Source organism: Octopus sinensis, linkage group LG2 (assembly GCF_006345805.1).
Source record: "Octopus sinensis linkage group LG2, ASM634580v1, whole genome shotgun sequence".
In the NCBI taxonomy this organism is placed as follows: Eukaryota; Metazoa; Mollusca; class Cephalopoda; order Octopoda; family Octopodidae; genus Octopus; species Octopus sinensis.
This window is the reverse complement of record NC_042998.1, coordinates 51,620,928-51,640,880: the sequence shown is the minus strand read 5'-3', so window position 1 is coordinate 51,640,880 and position 19,953 is coordinate 51,620,928. Positions and strand designations below refer to the sequence as shown.

At 39.0% G+C, this 19,953-nt stretch overlaps 1 long non-coding RNA gene across 1 annotated transcript in view; it reads left to right on the top strand.

Annotated features, from left to right (window-relative positions):
• The first annotated feature begins 7,659 nt into the window (after positions 1-7,659).
• The window catches only part of LOC118767901, a 33,591-nt gene continuing 21,297 nt past the window's right edge, over positions 7,660-19,953 (top strand). Inside the window, exon 1 of the long non-coding RNA XR_005003812.1 lies at positions 7,660-8,315. This is a non-coding gene — a long non-coding RNA (uncharacterized LOC118767901). The remainder of the gene's footprint in view (positions 8,316-19,953) is intronic.

The window sequence follows — 19,953 nt, the reverse complement described above, 5'->3', positions numbered from 1 at the left end:
CTATGACGGTGACGTCGTCCGCGTATGCAGACACGCTCGTCCCGCATCCTAATTCTCGCGGGATGCCCCTCAGAGTCGCCAGCTTCCGCAGTAGTGGCTCAAGAGTCAATACGTATAGAAGCGCCGAGAGGGGGCATCCCTGACGGACCGAACGTGCAATGTCGAAGGGTCTCGATAGATGTCCATTTACGCGAATTACCGAACGGATGCCTCTGTACAAGGCAGCTATCCAGCCGCGGAAGACGGGACCGAAACCAGCCGCTCTCAGGACTGCCTCCAAGTATCGATGGTCTACCCTATCAAAGGCTTTCGATTGATCCAAGTTGATCAGGGCCCCACCCATGCCAGTTTCGTTAACTACCCTGTCTATGATGTAGCGCATCAGATGGAGGTTGTCATGGATGCTCCGGCCCGGCACGGCGCACGTTTGTGCGTTGTCGACCAGTTTCTCCATGACAAGCGCCACCTCTTGGCTAACACCTTTGTCAAAATTTTCAGGTCTGCATTGAGCAGAGTGATTGGCCTAAAGTTATCTATAATGTTCCCTTGTTTGGATCTTTCTTCAGCAGAGTTACAGCTCCTCGACTCACAAAACCGGGTATGCTCCCGTTTTGCTGCCAGTTGCAGTATACCGCTGCCAAGACGTCTCCAAACAAGTCTGGCATACAATAGTAAAATTCGTAGGGTAGACCATCCAAACCCGGTGATTTGTCCCTCGAGCATTCTGCCATCGCTTCCGCACTTCCGCCGCCGTGATGGCACCTTCGCAGCACCCTGCCTTTCTTGTCGAGAGTCGTGGCAGGCTATGTAGGTAGGCACTGAAGTCTACCCTACGTTCTTGCCCTCCACTCGTCCCGAACAGTCGGGCAAAATGCTGCTGAAAGGCCTCACACATTTTACTTGGCTCGAGCAATTCGCGCCCCTGTTCATCTACCAGTGACCGAATGGTGGCTTTGTTGCCCTGTTGCGCCTCTGCCACCCGGCCTCTCTCGCGGCTCCAACACCTTCGTTCCTTAGAGCACGCATCCTAGCTCTGACAGCACATCCTTCGTGTTTGGCGTTGAAGTGTTGGTCGAGGGCCAACCTCGCCGCCAAAACGTCGGATGCGATGCCGCTTCTAATTGCCTCTTCTAGCTTCTTAACTAGCTCACCCTCTACTCTATTTCTATCTATGGCTAGTGCTTTGCTGTACCTAATCGCTTCTGCTTTTACTGCTCTCTTGAGGGCAAACCACCATTTGTTGTTGATGATGGCTCCCGTCAAAGCCCTCTTTACTAGTGTGCTAATCCGGTCTCTGAAAACTTGTCTGGACGGGAATGATGCGTTCAGTTTCCAGTACCCAGGACCCTGTCTATGTGCCTTATCTAAGTCTAGCGTACACGTCACCAATTTGTGATCCGTGTAGCTGACTGTGTGGAATTGTGGACATCCTAAGTTATCCTTGTCTACTGTCCTACACAGTATCCTATCTAGATACGATCTCGACGACCCACTGCGGTTGCTCCATGTCCACGTTGGTGCATTTGGGTGGTCGAGTCGGTACCTGTCAGACAGTTGGAATCGTCTCAGGTCTCTGAGGCATTTGCATCCCCTTCTGTTTCTGTCTCTACCCACGTAGTCTACATGCGTGTCCAAGGTAGCATTCCAATCCCCCACTAAGAGTAAAGGACGAGACGTTCCCAAGAATACTTCTAGACGTCGAAAGAAATCCGCCCGACCTGTTAAGGGCGGTGCGTAGACTGATACGAGTCGAAAAGCGCACCCATTGCTGCCGTCAACATCCAGAACGATCAGTCTACCCTCCGGGTCTACGAATATCGTCTTGACTTCGAGATCCAGGCTCTTGTGAAAAAGTACCGCGGTGCCACTACCGCCCATCCTCGGCAGACAGGGAGCGAAATAAATGTTAAACTGTCCGCCAAACATGGACTTTAGGCCCGTGGCTCGTGGAGTCTGGTCTCACTTATGGCTATGATTCCCAAATCATGTGACTTGATGTCATTTAGGAGGTATCCTTGTTTCCAAGGAGACCCCAAGCCACGCGCATTCACACAACCAATCTTGACCATGATTCTATTGGGGTGTGTGCTTTAAAACACACAAATGAAAGTACAGAGAGTTACTTACTTGTGTCGAAAGTTTTGGCTTCCTCGTTCTTTGATGTGTCTTCGAGGAGGTTTCTATAGTTTTTTGGGACAGATATTTCTGGAAACCCCCTACAGCATTTGGGAAGAGGGCTTTGAGTTTGTGGTGTTGTGTTTGTGTGATGTGTAGTATTTTGATGTGTTTGGGTGGTGTAGTGCGTGGATGATTGCTATTTTTAAAGTCATCTTCACAAATGTTTGTGTATCCTGTGATGTACTCCATTAGTTTGGAGTCTTTTGTGTCTATCGCTGATAGCATTGTTTTTGTGGTGTTGGTGCTTGTTTTGTTGTGTATGGAGTTTTCAGGGTTCAGGTATCTCCCTGCTTTGGTTGCGATTTCTTGTTTGGTTTTTCTTGATCTTTTTCTTTTACCCCCTGTGGCTATTTGCCATTCTGTCGAACTTTCATCGTTAGATGAAAAGTCTGACGAATCAGCAGGGGGCAAGGGTAAAGCGTCTGGGTGTGTTTGTGCGGTTGTAGATATTGTTGTGGTGCGCGGGGAGGGTGTTGCTGGGGGTTTGTTTGTTGTGGTTATTGTCTCTCCTACATCCTTGGTGCTTGTCTTCTTCGTTGTTATTCTTGGTGTTGGAATTGGTTTATTTGTTGTTGGTGGTGATGATTCTGTTCTTGGCGCTGGTGTTGGTGTTGTTTGGTTGGGTTGGTTTGTTCTTTGTTGTTTTTCCTGCATTTCCGCATACAGCTTCTTGACTAGCTGTCCATATTGTGGTGTGGGCAATAATCCTGGCTTTTGTGATTTTTCCTGTGGCTGTTGTTGTTGTTGTAATTTTGCGGCAGATTTGCACTCCTTTTTGAGGTGTGCCTCACTGCCACATGTATAGCATCGTGGCCTCTGCCCTCGACTACTACGTATAACTTGCGGCCATCCTCAAGATGTACGTGGTGGGGATTTTATTTATGTCCTCTTGACTTATGTGGAAGAGGAACTCTATTCTCTTTCCCAGCCAGTCCTTGTTTTCCGAAACACCGATATCTAGGATGTTTATGTCCTCCATTTCGGATGTTAAGGCGGATGTAATCCACAGTGTTGTAGTCACTTGGGGGACACACTGATAATGACTTTCGTCACCTTCTGGCCGAGGTAACTCGGTGTCAACGTTAGTTCATCAGAATGAAGGTTATCGTTGAGAATTTCTTCGCCAACTCTTCATTCTGAAAAACCACCTGTACGTGTGCGAACTTGTTCGCCCAAGTCACAATCCTTGTATCCCCAGATGGGGCGTAAGCACTTTTCGACTTTGTCTGTGCTTGCCTTTTCTGGACTTTTTGTTTTTTTTATTTGTGATTTAATATACAATTGTCTTTTTTCTCCTCATTCAGTATGTGCTGAGGTATGTGTAAGAGTATTTTCCGTTTTGATTTGTAATAAGGTTTCTGCAATCTTTAATCTGTTGTGTAGTAAACGAAACTTTTGTTACCTTTTCTTTTATCGCCTCGGCGAAGTTTGTTGTTGTTTTGTTATTGTTGTTACTGTTGATGTTGATGGCAGGGGTGTGGGTTGTAGGTTTGTGGTTGCTGATTATGCAACTAGCAAGGGGTGGAAAATTGCCTGCGTAATTTAGTCCTGCATTAGCGCAAATTTCGGCATTTCGTTTGCTTGTCGTCGTTATTTTTTCACTTGTTGGTGATGGAGTGAGCAGTGGTTGAAGGGAATTGTTGTTGTCGTCGTCGTCGTCGTTGTTGTTGTTGTTGTTGTTGTTGTTGTTGTTGTTGTTGTTGTTGTTGTTGTTGTTGTTGTTGTTGTTATTGTCGTTCTTGGTGACGGCGGTGGTGTTAGTAGTATTAGTAGCATTGACGGCACGGTCTTTGGTGGCGGTGATGGTGATGTTGGTATTGTTATTGGTGGCGACGTCTTTAGTAGGGATAGCAGTTTTAGTAGCAGATTCTGCCATGGTGTTGTTGTGGTGTTGGTGGTGGTGGTGGACTCACTGATGGTGTTGACGGTGCTTGGCCTTGCGACCTTTGTTTTGTATTTGTTGCTGTTGTCGATGTTGATGGTGGCGTTTGTCAGGTTCAGCGTAAGGTAACAGAGCATCCTGTTTTTCTGCCTCTGCGTCACGGTTGACTTGCACCTCAGCCTCGTGGTGACCAGTGGCCATTTTGGAAATAAAATGGCTAAATGAAACCACAAGGCTATGAGAATTTTTTCTTTTAAATTTTGCCCACAAGGGCAAATTTTGTGTAGATATTTATCAAAGGTTTACAGTGGATGTTGTTGCACAACTTTTAAACACAAAATATTTCACAATAAATAATTTTCAACGTACAAAATGACAACTTACGTGGAGCCCATTTGACTAGCGTCCGTCCGTCCGTCCGGATGGATGGATAGATAGATATGGAGAGAGACGAAGGCGAGAAAGTGAGAATGAGGGAAAAGTGAAGAGGAAAGCAGAGAGTGAGGAAAACTCTTGGACTGCGTTATTCAACGTTTTCTCCCGTTTGAAGATGGAAGGAGCTGAAAGGAAATTTGGTTGCTATTCTTAATAAGCACACTATATATAAATCCAGCAAGGGTGTCTCTGTGATTACGTGTCCTAAAATCTTGAAATTAGGTACCCCAGTGTACTTGTAGAAAATTTCCTTCAAAAATATTCATTATTCTGAAAGTTATGAGGAAACGAAGTCAAGCGTGAACACACTGTAGGTTTGTGGTTGCTGATTATGCAACTAGCAAGGGGTGGAAAATTGCCTGCGTAATTTAGTCTTCCCGAGCATTGGCTCGGGAAGACAGGGTACAAGCGTACCCTCTAAATCTTTGTGGGTGGAGGTAAAGGAAACACTTTGAACATCCTCCTGAAGATCTTTTTCGCCGAAACGAACAAGAATCTATTCCAGGTAAATTTTTTGAGTAACACCCGCACGATTTTTACTAAGAAAAAAAAAAACTTGGATTTTTTGCATTGAATCAAGTACCCCCTCGTCCCCATTTTTTCCGAACCAAAATAAAGGATTTGCATCATATTAGGAGGTCAGGGTGCTTGATTCCACGCAAAAAATCTGAGTTTTTTTTACTTCGTGAAAATCGTGCGGGTGTTACTCAAAAAATTTACTTTATTCCATCCACGAAGGAACATAGAAACACTGGTGGACTGATTAGAAACATTACCTTTTCATGATTAAATTCATCGGCGATGTTTCGCTTGTCGTAGCACAAGTTTCCGTCGTAATTGGCGATCATTCGTTACTAGTAACATAACTGTCACTTATATAAACCCACGTGGGTTTATTTACATTTCTGAAGAAAAAGATACTCTTTCCCCCCACCCCTAACCCTAACCCTAACCCTACATATATAAAAAAAGAAAAAAATTACGGAAAGTGACGATCCTCTTCAAATGTAAACAAATACACGTGAGGTAAATGGGACTCATATCGAAAGAATGCCTAATAATTATTATAACTGGGTTTGTTTTGATATTAAGACTGAAAAAAATTCGAACCTGGGTCTGCACCCACTAAGCAAATTTCGTTTCCGTACTTACGCATTTGTGTACGCATGCCGTCACTGTTACCCTTCATTCTTCTGACGTCAATAAAATGAAGTACTAGTCAACAACTGGAGTCGACTTATATTCCTATAATGCTTCCAAAACGTAAATGGAATTATAATAGAAGATGGGGATCTTTTCGGTTTGAACGGTAGTTTTTAACATAATTTCGTATACTGGTAGAATGTGTTTATAAAACATCTTTTTCTTTTGGCTTAATTGAGAAAATTCTATTGTTTGTAAGATATTTGTTGTTTCTTTCTTCAATTTCTGCAGTTTCAACCAATCAAATACGTCCATTGAGGTAAAATCATTCTGTGCCGTATGGATATGTCCCTCGTTTAAGAAACAGATTGGGTTTATTTACATTTGTGAAGAAAAAAAAGATACCCTTCCCCTCACCCTAACCCTAACCCTAACTAACCCTAACTCTAAAACAGATTGAAATGCAATAGATCGATACTAGGGTCATAATTATGGGTGACAATTTCATATGACACCGCTAGAAAAAACTGCCGTTCAAATCGAAAAGATCCAACAACTGGAGTCGACTTATATTTCTATAACGCTCCCAAAACGTAAGTGGAATTATAATAGATGATGGAACATGTTTCATTATAGCTCTATAGGATTAGAGTAGATCTAGAGCTTTAATGCCTTACCCTCGCCATCGTCCGTGGTAATGCTGCGAGCGTGCTGGTTTGCTTCGGTAGGTTCCGTTAAACCTTGTGGTGTACGACCAGTTGCTGTGATAAAAAAAAATCTCCACAAATGGTTTCAAAAGAAAGATTTGGAAGAATCAGGTGAAAGTTCCCCTGTAATTTCCTTGCCAGCAAAATCTTTTAAAATGATAACAGCAACGATGACGACATCAACGAAAATGAAGTGAATTTAAAATATCTAACTAGTACAGTGGTTAGGACTGCTTTTATTAAAATGAGTTTTCCCACGGACGACAGAATATTGAAAGGTCTGTCAGTTTAACATGTTCACGGACCTCCAGTACTATCTTTGCGGACCACAGATTGGGAACCACTGAACTAGTATTTGAAACCAGATCGCTACCTTCATACAATATCTATGGTGCTGACGAAATTTGTAAATATATATGTATCACATCATTAAGTTCAGTCGAAGTATAAACGGATCTTTTCGGTTTGAACGGCAGTTTTTTCTAGCGGTGTCATATGAAATTGTCACCCATAATTATGACCCTAGTATCGATCTATTGCATTTCAATCTGTTTTAGAGTTAGGGGAAGGGGTGAGGGGAAGGGTATCTTTTTTTCTTCACAAATGTAAATAAACCCAATCTGTTTCTTAAACGAGGGACATATTCATACGGCACAGAACGTCATTGATTGGTTGAAATTGCAGAAATTGAAGAAAAAAAACACAACAAATATCTTACAAACTATAGAATTTTCTCAATAAAGCCAAGAGAAAAAGATGTTTTATAAACACATTCTACCAGTATACGAAGTTTTAAATTTTTTAGTTACCTAGAAATCATGTTAAAAACTGCAGTTCAAACCGAAAAAATCCGTATAAAATTTAAGTTTTCAATCTTCGTTTGACGAAAGAAAGCGTTGTAAAACTTTAAAAAATATATATAAGTAATAATATAATTTTTATTCATTTCACTGAGTTTCGAACCTTCAGCCTCTGTGACTGTATTACGTTATATAACATGATATAATCAAATTTCATTTCCCAACTTTCATCTCACTTCATGATTACATATTCCCGATTTTTCCTTGTTTTTTCCTCTTTCTCTTCTTTTCCACTTTTCCACATCCGTTTCTTTTACTCTTATTGTTTCTTCTCCCGTCTTCCTTTCCTCGTCTCTTCTCTCTATCACCTCGCTGTTTTTATCTCTGTTGCTTTCCTCTCTATTGTCTCTCACTCCCTCTCTCTCTCTGTGTTTCTTTCTCTTCGTTTGAAGTTTGAATAAACACTGTTATGATATATAGAAAGTTCGTGACTTGAAACATTATATAACATAATCAAATTTAGTTTTCAACCGCCATACAAGTATTTTTTTTTTGTTCTGATCTTGACTTTTCTTTGCCACCCCCTTTCTCCCTATCTTGCTCTCTCCTCATCCCCTGTTATGATGTTTGAGTAAACACATAGGTTTGTGCAAACGAGCAGAAATCTAATAAAATATCTTGTCGATTGACAGACAGCAAAGACCTTGATGTGATCACGTGATTGTTGAATGAACGCTGATGCAATGGTGTAATTTAGGAAGAGTCATAAAATCACAGCCGAACAGTGGATTCGTAGTTAAAATTTGATCCGTTCGGTTACATCAACTGAACAAATAAAGCAACAAACATTTAATGCAATTATAAGAATCATGGTCTGATTATATCATAACATGCTTTTGTTGTTGAGCCCTAGGTCAGCAAAGATCGAATATACTTATGATCAAAAAGCGTTCTAGTCATCACCATGTCACATGATCCAACATGTCCTTCCTTCTTTGTAAAGATAGCACATTGAGAGTTGATTAAAATTTGGCTGCTGTTTCTAGCAGAATCATTTGCGCATCGGACAAAATAGTTTACCGTGTTTAGTTTCTTTACATTCTGAGTTCCTATCCCGCCAAGTTCAATATTACCTTTCACCCTTCTGGGATCGATAACAGGAAATACCAGGTAAGTACTGTAGTCGAATAAATTGACTAACCCATCTACCTAACTATATGGTTTTGTGCCAGTGTAGAAACGATTATTAGAAGTTTCAAAGGTGGTGGATTGGCAGAATCGTTAGAGCGTCTGATAAAAATTCATTGCGACTTTTTACATGCTTAGTTCAAATCCCACTGAGGTCAATTTTGCATTTTATCCCTCCGGGATTGATAGAATAAAATAACAGTCAAATACGATATAGCGACCATAGTCTCCCCTACCACAAAAAAACAAAAAAATTGAGGCCTTCTGCATATGTTAAAAATCGATATTTAGTTACGTCTTTGGATTTTTACCTTTTGACCGACAGGTTTTTAAAATAATTTTTTGTAACTAAACACTTTCAAACGTCGGACACTAGTAGAATGTGTCATTTAAAACATGTTTTATTCTTAGCATTTTTGAGAAAAATTTAAATTTACGAAGTTATTTCACGTTAAAGTTCTCGTATTTCGGTAATTTCAACCAATCAATGACGTGTATTCAGCTGAATAAAATTACTCCTGTTGTTTGTCAACAACAACTATCGGCGGAGTATATTTCGTTTGTCACTGTTATTTATGACAACCCTAACCCTAACTCTAAAACCCTAACCCTAAAACCATAACCATAACCCTAAAACCTTAAAAACAGTACAAACGTACGAACGATGTCATAAATAACAGTGACAAACGAAATATACACCGCCGATAGTTGTTGTTGTCAAACAACGGCAGTAATTTTATTCAGCTGAATACACGTCATTGATTGGTTGAAATTACCGAAATACGAGAACTATAACGTGAAATAACTTCGTAAATATAAGTCTTTTCTCAAAAATGCTAATAGTAAAGCATGTTTTATATGACACATTCTACCAGTGTCCGAAGTTTGAAAGTGTTTAGTTACAAAAAAATCATTTAAATCTGTACGTTAAAAGGTAAAGATCCTAAAATATAATTACTACTGAAGACCCTTAAGCTGGTAGAAACTTAACAGCGTCGAAGTAAATGCTTTTATTTAATTTCGACTCTTTATACCTGAGTTCAAATCCCTCATGAATCAATAATATGGTTTCAAATTTTGGCTCAAGGCCAGCTATTTTAGGGGGAGAGTGTTAATCGATTACATCGACTCCAGTACTTGACTGATACTTTATTTTATTGACCCTAAAAGGATGAAAGTAAGAGATAACCTTGACGGAATTTCAGAGGTATTTAATTGGTGTTTGCTGATGTTGACAGCTGTTTTACACTTTTGATGGCGAACCTTATTGTATTTCAAACTGCGATCATTCAAGCCCTCTAGTTTTCATATTTGTCCTGTCTTGATCCAATCAAATGTGTTATCCAACTATTGCTCGATTCCGTTTTTAATCCGGTTTAAGAATGACTTTTTTTCCAGTTGAATAGTTCACCGAATAATTGATATTTCACCCACCATTACGATGAATCATTTTCCTCTAGCTATACAACATGAAAAGGAGTCCTTTCGTCGTCCACAGCATCCAGTAAAATTTGTATAAGTGACGACCTAGGCACATCCAATCAGAGATGATCAGGAATAAAAAGATCATTGTGTAACAATTACTCTGTAAAGCTTCTTAAGATCAGGGATATAAAGTAAAAATACGTTAGTAAAAAGATTAATAAATAAAATAAGATATACAGTCACGATCGTACTGTCTAACATTAGATATAAATCGAAAAAAAAAAATAATCGAGATTTGCGGTTCATACTACCTTAGTGTAGTATTCAAAAGCAGGTCTACTCTTCGGAGATATCTCTCCCGAACAAAACATGCATGCATGCATACACAGACATACGTACGCACATACGAATGTTCATATGTACATACATTCGTATGTAATATATAAATGTGTGTGCGTGCAAGCGAGTACAGACACATTTACATTAAAAATATGACTTAAAATCTTATTCGTTTAAGCGCGAAGTTTTTTAGCTGCTTCCTAACTTCTTTCTAATGAATTATTTTATTTTTGTTAAGAAAATGAAATCCGGCCTTCTGATTTTAATGTTCAGAACATTAGAGATTCAGAATTTGAAAAGAAAAAAAAAAAAGGAAGTAATATAAAAAGTATATGATAAATAAAGAACCTTAATCCGAATGCTTCATAAAAGTATGTATTATATATTAGATTGCATGGATAAACAAAACGAATATCATCATATCGCTGTATTTGTATTGAAAGTAATGCAAGTGATGGGTATTCAATAGTGAAAGCATTAAAGAGGCGAGCTGGTAGAAACGTTAGCACGCCGGGCGAAATGCCTAGCGGTATTTTGTCTGCCGTTACGTTGTGAGTTCAAAGTCCGCCGGTCGATAAATTAAGTACCAGTTACGCACTGGGGTCGATGTAATCGACTTAATACCTATGTCTGTCCTTGTTTGTCCCCTCTGTGTTTAGCCCCTTGTGGGTAATAAAGAAATAGGTATTTCGTCTGCCGTTACGTTGTGAGTTCAAATTCCGCCGAGGTCGACTTTGCCTTTCATCCTTTCGGGGTCGATAAATTAAGTACCAGTTATGCATTGGGGTCGATGTAATCGACTTAATCCGTTTGTCTGTCCTTGTTTGTCCCGTGGGCAGTAAAGAAATTGGTATTTCTTTTGTCTTTATATTCTGAGTTCAAATTCCGCCGAGGTCGACTTTGCCTTTCACCCTTTCGGGGTCGATAAATTAAGTACCAGTTGCGTCCTGGGATCGATATAATTGACTGCCCCCCTACCTCAAAATTTGTACCTAGAGTAGAAAAGAATAATTGAAAGCTTTACAAATTGCGCTGTTTCACTTTCCGAAAATTTAAAATGCTACTGTTTCTGTTATCAACGATAAAAATGTTATTACAAATGCAGGCATATATATATATATATATATATATATATATATATATATATATATATATATATATACACTACAAATGCAAACCAACCATTAAACATGCACAAGCATCAATAAATCCTCTAACCCTAATAATTTTTTTACAGATTATAAATCTCCGATGTTCAAAGCGTTAAAATCTAAAAACTGCTTTTTAAAGAAGGCATAATAAAAGTTTTAAAAACTGGTTATAGGTGGGGTTAAAAGACATCCACTCTTAAACGAATAAGAATCGAAAATTCCATGAGAATTTTGGCGAGCCAATGATGGTAATCTCTAAATGTTCGTTTCGCCTACTTGAAATACTCCTCAAAACGGTGTTAATGGATAATGTAATATATACACTTTGAAAGATCATTCCAATTTTGACAAGCTAGTTACGGCTGGCATACCTTTGATCTTAGGTTTCCTCAATCACGGTTAATCCGGGGGGCAAACTGAAACTATTAAAAGTGCAATTATAATTTATATTTGTTATCTATTTCGACAATTATTTCGCCTAGACTCCTCTTTTTATTATATCTGCGGGGCGCATGAAAATGTATTTCTCAAAAGCAGAAAGCTCTTAGGTATCTTTTTCCCGCGGCCGGTAATAAAACCACTGGAAAAAACGTCACAATTAATTTATGGTGGCCGGTAATAAAATCACAGGCAAAAGTCTAAGAAATAAAGTCAGGTAATAAAACAAAAATATTCAAGTCAGTCACAATTTATTAAAGTACCATAAACAATTAAAGTAATAAAACAGAAAATATTTTTAATCAGTTATTAACTGGCAATACATGACTTGTACATATTGAGAGCACTATTTATATTTGATGGCATTACATGTGACTTTTTTTTCCTGTAGCTTTTTTTAAAACTTGGATTCGTTTTTCCACGTCTGCTTTTCTATATATAAATTTCCTTGTGTACAAACACGGTGAGATAGTTTCTTCGCTCCCATTTAGGATGTCATCTGGCAGAATCAGCAGTTTAAACCTTTCAGTTGCACTCAAATTATAATTATAATTACTGCTGTACTCATTGTATAGTCCCCTTTTGCGAAGTTGCTACACTTGATTGTTGGGCTCTCTGTATTTCAGCAAAGGAGTAGAATTGTTTGCTTCTGTTTCTGAATGAGTTGATGTGCTGTTTGTACGCGCATTGAATGAATTTTCAATAGGCTCAATATGTGTTTTTGATCAATGGTTGATGCATCTATTTTGTAACCGTTTCTTTTAAATGGTTTTCATTGTTTGTTGGGAAATTAGCTATGTTTTAGACTTCGTGCACACTAGAGTGTGTGCAATATTTTAGTAGCTGCTTTATTATGAATGAAAATCTGGGTCCTAATATTGTCTAGACACCTATAACTAACTTTAACAAATTTCCTTCAAAAGATTATATTGTATCTGTGGGGCGCACGAAAATGTATCTATCTTAGGTATACCTTTAGACATTTATTGTCTGACGGTTGGACATTATTTTCTTGTTACGTTATTTGATTTAATCGTATTCAGATTGTTTCTACATATTATATCTTGTCGTTGAAGCCACTTCTCCATAACATTCTATTGAAGCGTGGGCCAGCTTTATCAAATATAATCTTGTCTGAAAATATATTAGCAATATTTTACTGATATTGGTGGTGATATATTAACATGTAAGTATGTATGTGTATATGCATACATGTTTACATGTATGCATTTATATATATATATATATATATACGTATATATATATATATATATATATATATTATATATATATATATATATATATATATATATATATATATATATATATATATATATATGTATGTATATGTATATAGATATATGTATGTATGTATATATATATATATAATATATATATAATATATAAAAACAACAACAACAGCCACAGCAACAAGAACAACAACAGCCACTCCTCAACTCTAGCTTACTAGACGATTCACTAAATACCAGTATCTTTTCACCGCTCTCACAGCAACCACCACATTATCATCATTCATCACCACCGGCCACCATCGTCTTCTATCACCAAAAAATACCGACAGAAAACCAAATAGAAAAACCACTGCCCTCTTCCCCCACATCACCACCTCAATACTACTGCAGTAACAAAAACTTAAAGAAACATAGGAAGCAGAATGCGCCCCCCACGGCACAAACAAGAAATCCCCAAATATGCCGCTATTCACTGCGCCAGAGACTCTGCACAAAAGTGACTGCATCTTCACGCATCTACCCGGCACTAGACGCACTACCGGCCAAGGCCAAAGCACGCATCCCACAATAACATCAACACCACCAAATAGTAAATCGAAATTCAAAACACACACAACTCGGAGTCCCAAAATCTGCCGGTATTCCCAACGTGAGAGAACATGTCTACTGAGTGACTGTCCCTTCACTCATCTTCCAGGGACCCGACGCACAAACAGAAACGGGGCCCCAAGCCAACACACAAACCTGAATAACAATAAAAATAGAAACACACCATGCTGCAGTAATGCTGGTCCAGTCTTTTCAGGAAGACACAAAAACAACAACAACAAAAGTGGAAACTACAACCCTATCCAACAGTGCAACCACACCTCCAGCCAAAAACTGCTCCCTAAGCAGGAAAATTCTTTTTTAGCCATGTTGAACATGGCAAAAGAGATACACAAAAACATTCTAGCCATCACTCAACACCATCCTATGCTATTACCCCAGTGCACCAATTCCCCACATTGCTGCCACTAACACACACAAAAAATCCAAGCCCCCTGCAACAGTCAAAACCAGCCACTACACTAACCTCCACATTCCTACTCAATGCACAAGGTGTCAGCCCTTCCATCAATGCACAAAAATGGAAGGTCCAATTCATTGAAGACTGGGTTGGTAACCATTCACACCACATCCCTTTCTTCATTCTCACTGAGACCCACCTTGACAACTCCCACTTGGAAGCCGAAGTGAGAGTGAAGAATTTCACAACCATCCGCGCGGATCGTATCGGCAGGAGGAAGGGTGGAACTGCCATTTTCCTGCATGATTCATTTACGGCAGATGGAAATAGTATATTCTCCAACGGCTACTGTGAATCAGTCACCGTGCACAACAAAGCCAATGACCTGACAGTAATTGGGCTCTATAGGCCGCCCCAAACACCCATACTGTGCTTTAAAGAATGCCTCAACAGCATTAAGTGCTTTATTCAACAGTGCCATTCTAGCAACATACTCATGATGGGAGACTTCAATCTACCCTGTGTTGACTGGACTACAAACTGTTTGAAACCAAGCACTCCCGCCTCAACCGCTGACAAAGAAGCAGCAGAGTCACTTTTCGACTTTACGAATGAGTTTTTCTTGTCCCAACTTGTCCTTGCACCAACAAGACATCAGAACATTTTGGACCTAGTGTTTAGTAACCACACTAACACTATACATAACGTTACAGTGGAAAAAACCCTTCTTTCAGACCATGACATGGTTCTCTGTAACATGAAATTCCACCAGCCGAAAGCTAATCCTAGTGACCTTCCTCCAGCCCACCCATTTGACAACATGGATCTCCATAAAGCCAACTGGGATGCAATCAGGAACGAGCTATCAATGTTGACTGGTCCTTTACACATACACACATCTCCACCAACAAAAACATCTTGGCAGATCTTTGTAGACACCGTCACAGACATATGTGCAAAACACTCCCCACCAAGACCTGTGAACAAAAAGTGCAGAATCCCCCAAAACAGAAAAACCATTATCAGAAAAAAAAAAGAACAAACAAAAAAATTAACAAACTAAAGTACTGCCAACAGCAACACACACATTCGACGGCTATCGCACTGCTTGAATCCAAAAAATATAACCTCCAACAATGCATGAAGACCCTCATCAATAACCAAAGATCAGCTGAGGAGAAGTGGGCCATTGAAAAAATCAAACTCAACCCCAAAGTGTTCTTTTCATTTGCGAGGAAACGCAGGGTCACTGTCTCCACTGTAGGCCCTCTAATTGACGAAACTGGCACTCTCCAAGATAATGCCAAATCCATGGCCGAGATACTGCAGAAACAATACTGCTCTGTTTTCAGCAATCCTGATATGGCCGATCTGGGCTGTATCAGTGATGTCAACCCCCAACACACTATATCGGACATAACGTTTAGTGCCCCTGATGTCTTAGCGGCGATAAACGAAATAAAACACAATTCAGCAGTAGGCCCCGATAGATTCCCTGCTTGTGTCCTGAAGGTGTGTCGACACCAACTTGCATCTCCCCTTGCTAATCTGTGGAGAAACTCACTGGATGCTGGCTATATTCCAAAAAACCTTCTGTCCCAGTCTGTTGTCCCAGTTTTCAAAAAGGGAAACAAGTCCCTTGCAGTGAATTACCGCCCGATCTCACTCACCTCTCATATCATCAAGGTATTTGAGAGGGTGGTGAGATCTCGAATAACCCAATTTCTGGAAAGCAACAGACGGCTGATCTCCAACCAACATGGGTTCCGTAATGGAAGGGACTGCCTAACGCAGCTCCTGCATCACTTTGAGGACATTTTGAGAGCTTTGGGAGAGGGCTCCAACACCGATGTCATCTACCTTGATTTCAGTAAGGCCTTCGACAGGGTCGATCACAAGATCCTATTGAAAAAACTATCCAACATTGGTGTCTCTGGAAAGTTACTGAAATGGATTGAGTGTTTCCTGACAGACAGATCTCAACATGTTGTAGTTGAAGGGGTAAAATCAAGCCCAGCCAAAGTCAGTAGTGGCGTTCCGCAAGGCACTGTGCTGGGCCCACTTCTTTTCATCATTTACATTAATGACATTAATGACATCATCAAGCACAGCAACATAAAAATCTTTGCAGATGACTCCAAGCTACAGAAGGTCATAAATGAGGCGAGTGACCGGACATGCCTTCAGTCAGATCTACTGGCTGTTATCCAATGGGCAGAAAAAAACAATATGCTGCTGAACGAGGATAAATTTGAGCTAATCCACTTTGGAAAAGAGGATGCCCTGAAACTCCCATACTCCCTTCCTTCAGGTGAAACTCTCGCGGCGTCCAACAACATCAGAGACTTGGAGTAATTGTGGACAACAACGTAAGCTGGGCCACTCATATAAACACCAAAGTTGACATGGCCCGCAGAATGTGTTCCTGGATTCTCAGAACTTTCCAGTCGAGAGATATCCACACCATTATCCTTCTCTTCTCCACTTTGCCCGACCCCACCTTGAATACTGTTGTCCACTGTGGTCTCCCCACACAATACAAGGTATCATAAAAGTTGAAGCACCTCAAAGGGCAATCACAAAAAAGATAGATGGCATGACAGGCCTCGACTATTGGGGTCGGCTAGAAAAGCTAAAACTCTATTCTCTCCAACGTCGTCGTGAGCGCTACATCATCTGCATGATGTGGAAAATATTCCATCAGCATTGCCCAAATGATGTTGGCATCACCTTTAAGGTACATCCAAGGCTTGGGCCCCGTGCCATCCGCCCAAAACAAAAATCGCACTCTCATCTCATAACAACAATACGGCACAATTATTTCACCTCAATTGGCCCCGCTCTCTTTAACATTACACCAAAACACATTAAAACAGAAACTGACCCTATAGGGTTCAAGAAGTCTTTGGACAGATTCCTTCAAGAAATCCCGGATAAACCCTACACCTGGATATGTCTCTGTAAACAATAACTCTCTACTTGAGTGGGCCATAGTGCCCAAATTCTGACTTGAAAGACTTCACCAGGTGGTGCTATTAAGTTAGACATGGCCTGGGCCAATAATGGCCGAAACCTATCAAAGTATCAAAGTATCAAAGTATATATATATATATATATATATGTATGTATGTATATGTATGTATATATATGTATGTATAATATATACATGTATGTATATGTATGTATATATATGTATGTATATTATATATATATATGTATATGTATATATGTATATATATGTATATATATATACATGTATATATATATATATGTATATATATGTGTATATATATATGTAAATATATGAATGTATATATATATATGTATATATATATACTGTATATATACATATATATATACATATATACATATACATATATACATACATATATACATACATATATATACATACATCTACATATATACACACACATACATATACGCGCGCGCACTCACACACACGCATAATTTCTTCATTCGGTTTGTGGTATGGATAATATCTGTGTTTATATTTAAAGTTATGTTTAAAAGATATATTAGGAATTCGTCTACTTGTTGGTGGTGATGTGCTCAACAATTATAGACGGGTGCTTAGAATTTGTATTAATATATACAGCTTCTTTATTCGGTTTCTGGCAAGGATGAAATTTGTGTTTAGATTTAAAGTTTTGCTTAGGAAATCTGCTATTTTCAATAATGCATTTATCGCGATTTCTCGATCAAACTGTTGAACATATTAACAAACATTTTTCTAAGTTTTCTCATGTTGAACCTATTACATCTCTGTAATCCCATTTTCATTCTATTTGTCATTGTGTAGAGTAAAAACAGATCGACGCGATTCAGTTTCTCGACACCACTATAGTTAATCCCTAAATACACCCCAGAACTTTATTCTATGTCTCTTAACCCAAGCAGTCAACATAATTTAACAGTGACCTCTTCAGCATTCTTTATTATATTGATATGAACGTGCCTATCGTGATGTACATTTCCTAAACTCTAGGGTTTGCAGGAGATGACTTTTAGAAATAGATAGGTAAAACCCCACAAAAATCAAACTGGGTGGAACAACAGATGGATTTGTTTTTAATAATTATTTCTTTATTGCCCACAAGAGGCTAAGCGTAGAAGGGACAAACAAGGACAGACAAAGGGATTCAGTCGATTACATCGACCCCAGTGCGTAACTGGTACTTAATTTATCGACCCCAAAAGGATGAAAGGCAAAGTCGACCTCGGTGGAATTTGAACTCAGAACGTAGCGCCAGACAAAATACTACTAAGCATTTCGCCCGGCGTGCTAACGTTTCTGCCAGCTCGCCGCCTAATTTGTTTTTAATCAATATTCAACCAGTTGATACCAGCAGTGTTGCGATTTGACTGGGCAATGATTTTTTTTTTTAATTTATAGGATGTAGTATGTTTTTGTTGGCAGCTCCTAGTTCCCTTTTCGAGCTGCTGATTTTATATGGAAGATTTGGTTCCATATAGAATAATTATGGTAATCTTTAGATACGTTAGATACGGCTTTTATATGGGCTGAAGCTTTCAATTCAATTTTATATTTTCATTTTATGACTCATCGGAAAGATATGTTCAAGCTGTCCGAAAATTCATTCAATATTTAGTATATAAAAGGCTGTGAGCTAGCAGAATTGTTAACACACCGGGCAAAATGCTTAACGGCATTTCGTCCGTTTTTACGGTCTGAGTTTAAATTCCGCTGAGGTTGACTCTGTCTTTCATCTATTTGGGGTCGATAAAATAAGTACCATTTGAGCCCTGGGGTCGATGTAATCGACTCACCCCCCCCCCCCTCCCCGATCATACTGGCCTTATGCCAAAATTTGAAAGTAATATTTTGTACAAATAGCATAACAACTTGTTCAGAAACAATAACAAACGCAAATCCACTTCTTTAAGCCCATTTGGGAATTGAAATATCGCGATCTAAAAAACTCTACAATGAAGTGGAGCATAGTCGTAGAAGCAATCGCGTACAAAGCACGCAACAGCCTTTACAATTTGTGTGCAACTGACAAAGTTAAGATATTAATCCTGCCAGTTTACGTCTTAAATCGTGGAACAGATCGTTCTCTACCTGTTTGCACACAAGAAAATCCAAATTACAATCTTTCAAGCACAATCCTTATCCGCATACATTCCGGCAACAAACAGGCTAATTACCTGAAACCCAAACCGGTTATTCTATTGTATAACAGAATGAACCTTTAGACATTATAGCCTTGCCTTTTACTCGAATGGAACAATACCAAATCCACAGCCGGTATTGGCTTTCATACACGTTTTGTTTTTATTTTTGATCTACATTCGTCACCTGCTTTTCATATATTTTTTTCATTGCTTCCTATACTTTCTTTTTTGAACTTTCAAGAAAAGTACCTTTGGCTAAGGCAGTGAGTGAAAAAGCTTGCCTGATTTAAAGATACATATACCACTCAAACGCTTACGTCAACACTGTGGGCTTAATGAAACCATTGCGTAAATACTGTATTGAGCCTGATCTTCGTAACTTCGAACAATTATTCATTATTATTCCGGCATCCGTTCTGAGTAAATAAATTACAATTAAAAAAATCAAAAAAATGTCTGAATATTATTACTGTACCTCTATTTCATATGGGTGTCCGGAAAAAAGTCACGAAAAATGTCATAGAAAAAAGTTACATTTCATATAAATCCTATGAACGATTGAAGTAATAAAACAAATATATTTTAACTTATTTAACTGACGGTACACAATTTAATTTATGATGGCATTACAGATATGTGATAAAAAAAAATCTTTAAACAATTTCTTAAGCAAGCACAATGAGGCAAAAAAAAAATGCCAGTCATTTATTGACAATACGTGACAGTTACAGACTGAAAACACCTTAGCATAGTATCGTGATCATAGCATTACATGTATATTCAATATTTTCAATGTGGATGACGAAGACCTTGGGGTTTCTCGGCTTCCGGACCATATCCCTACTCAC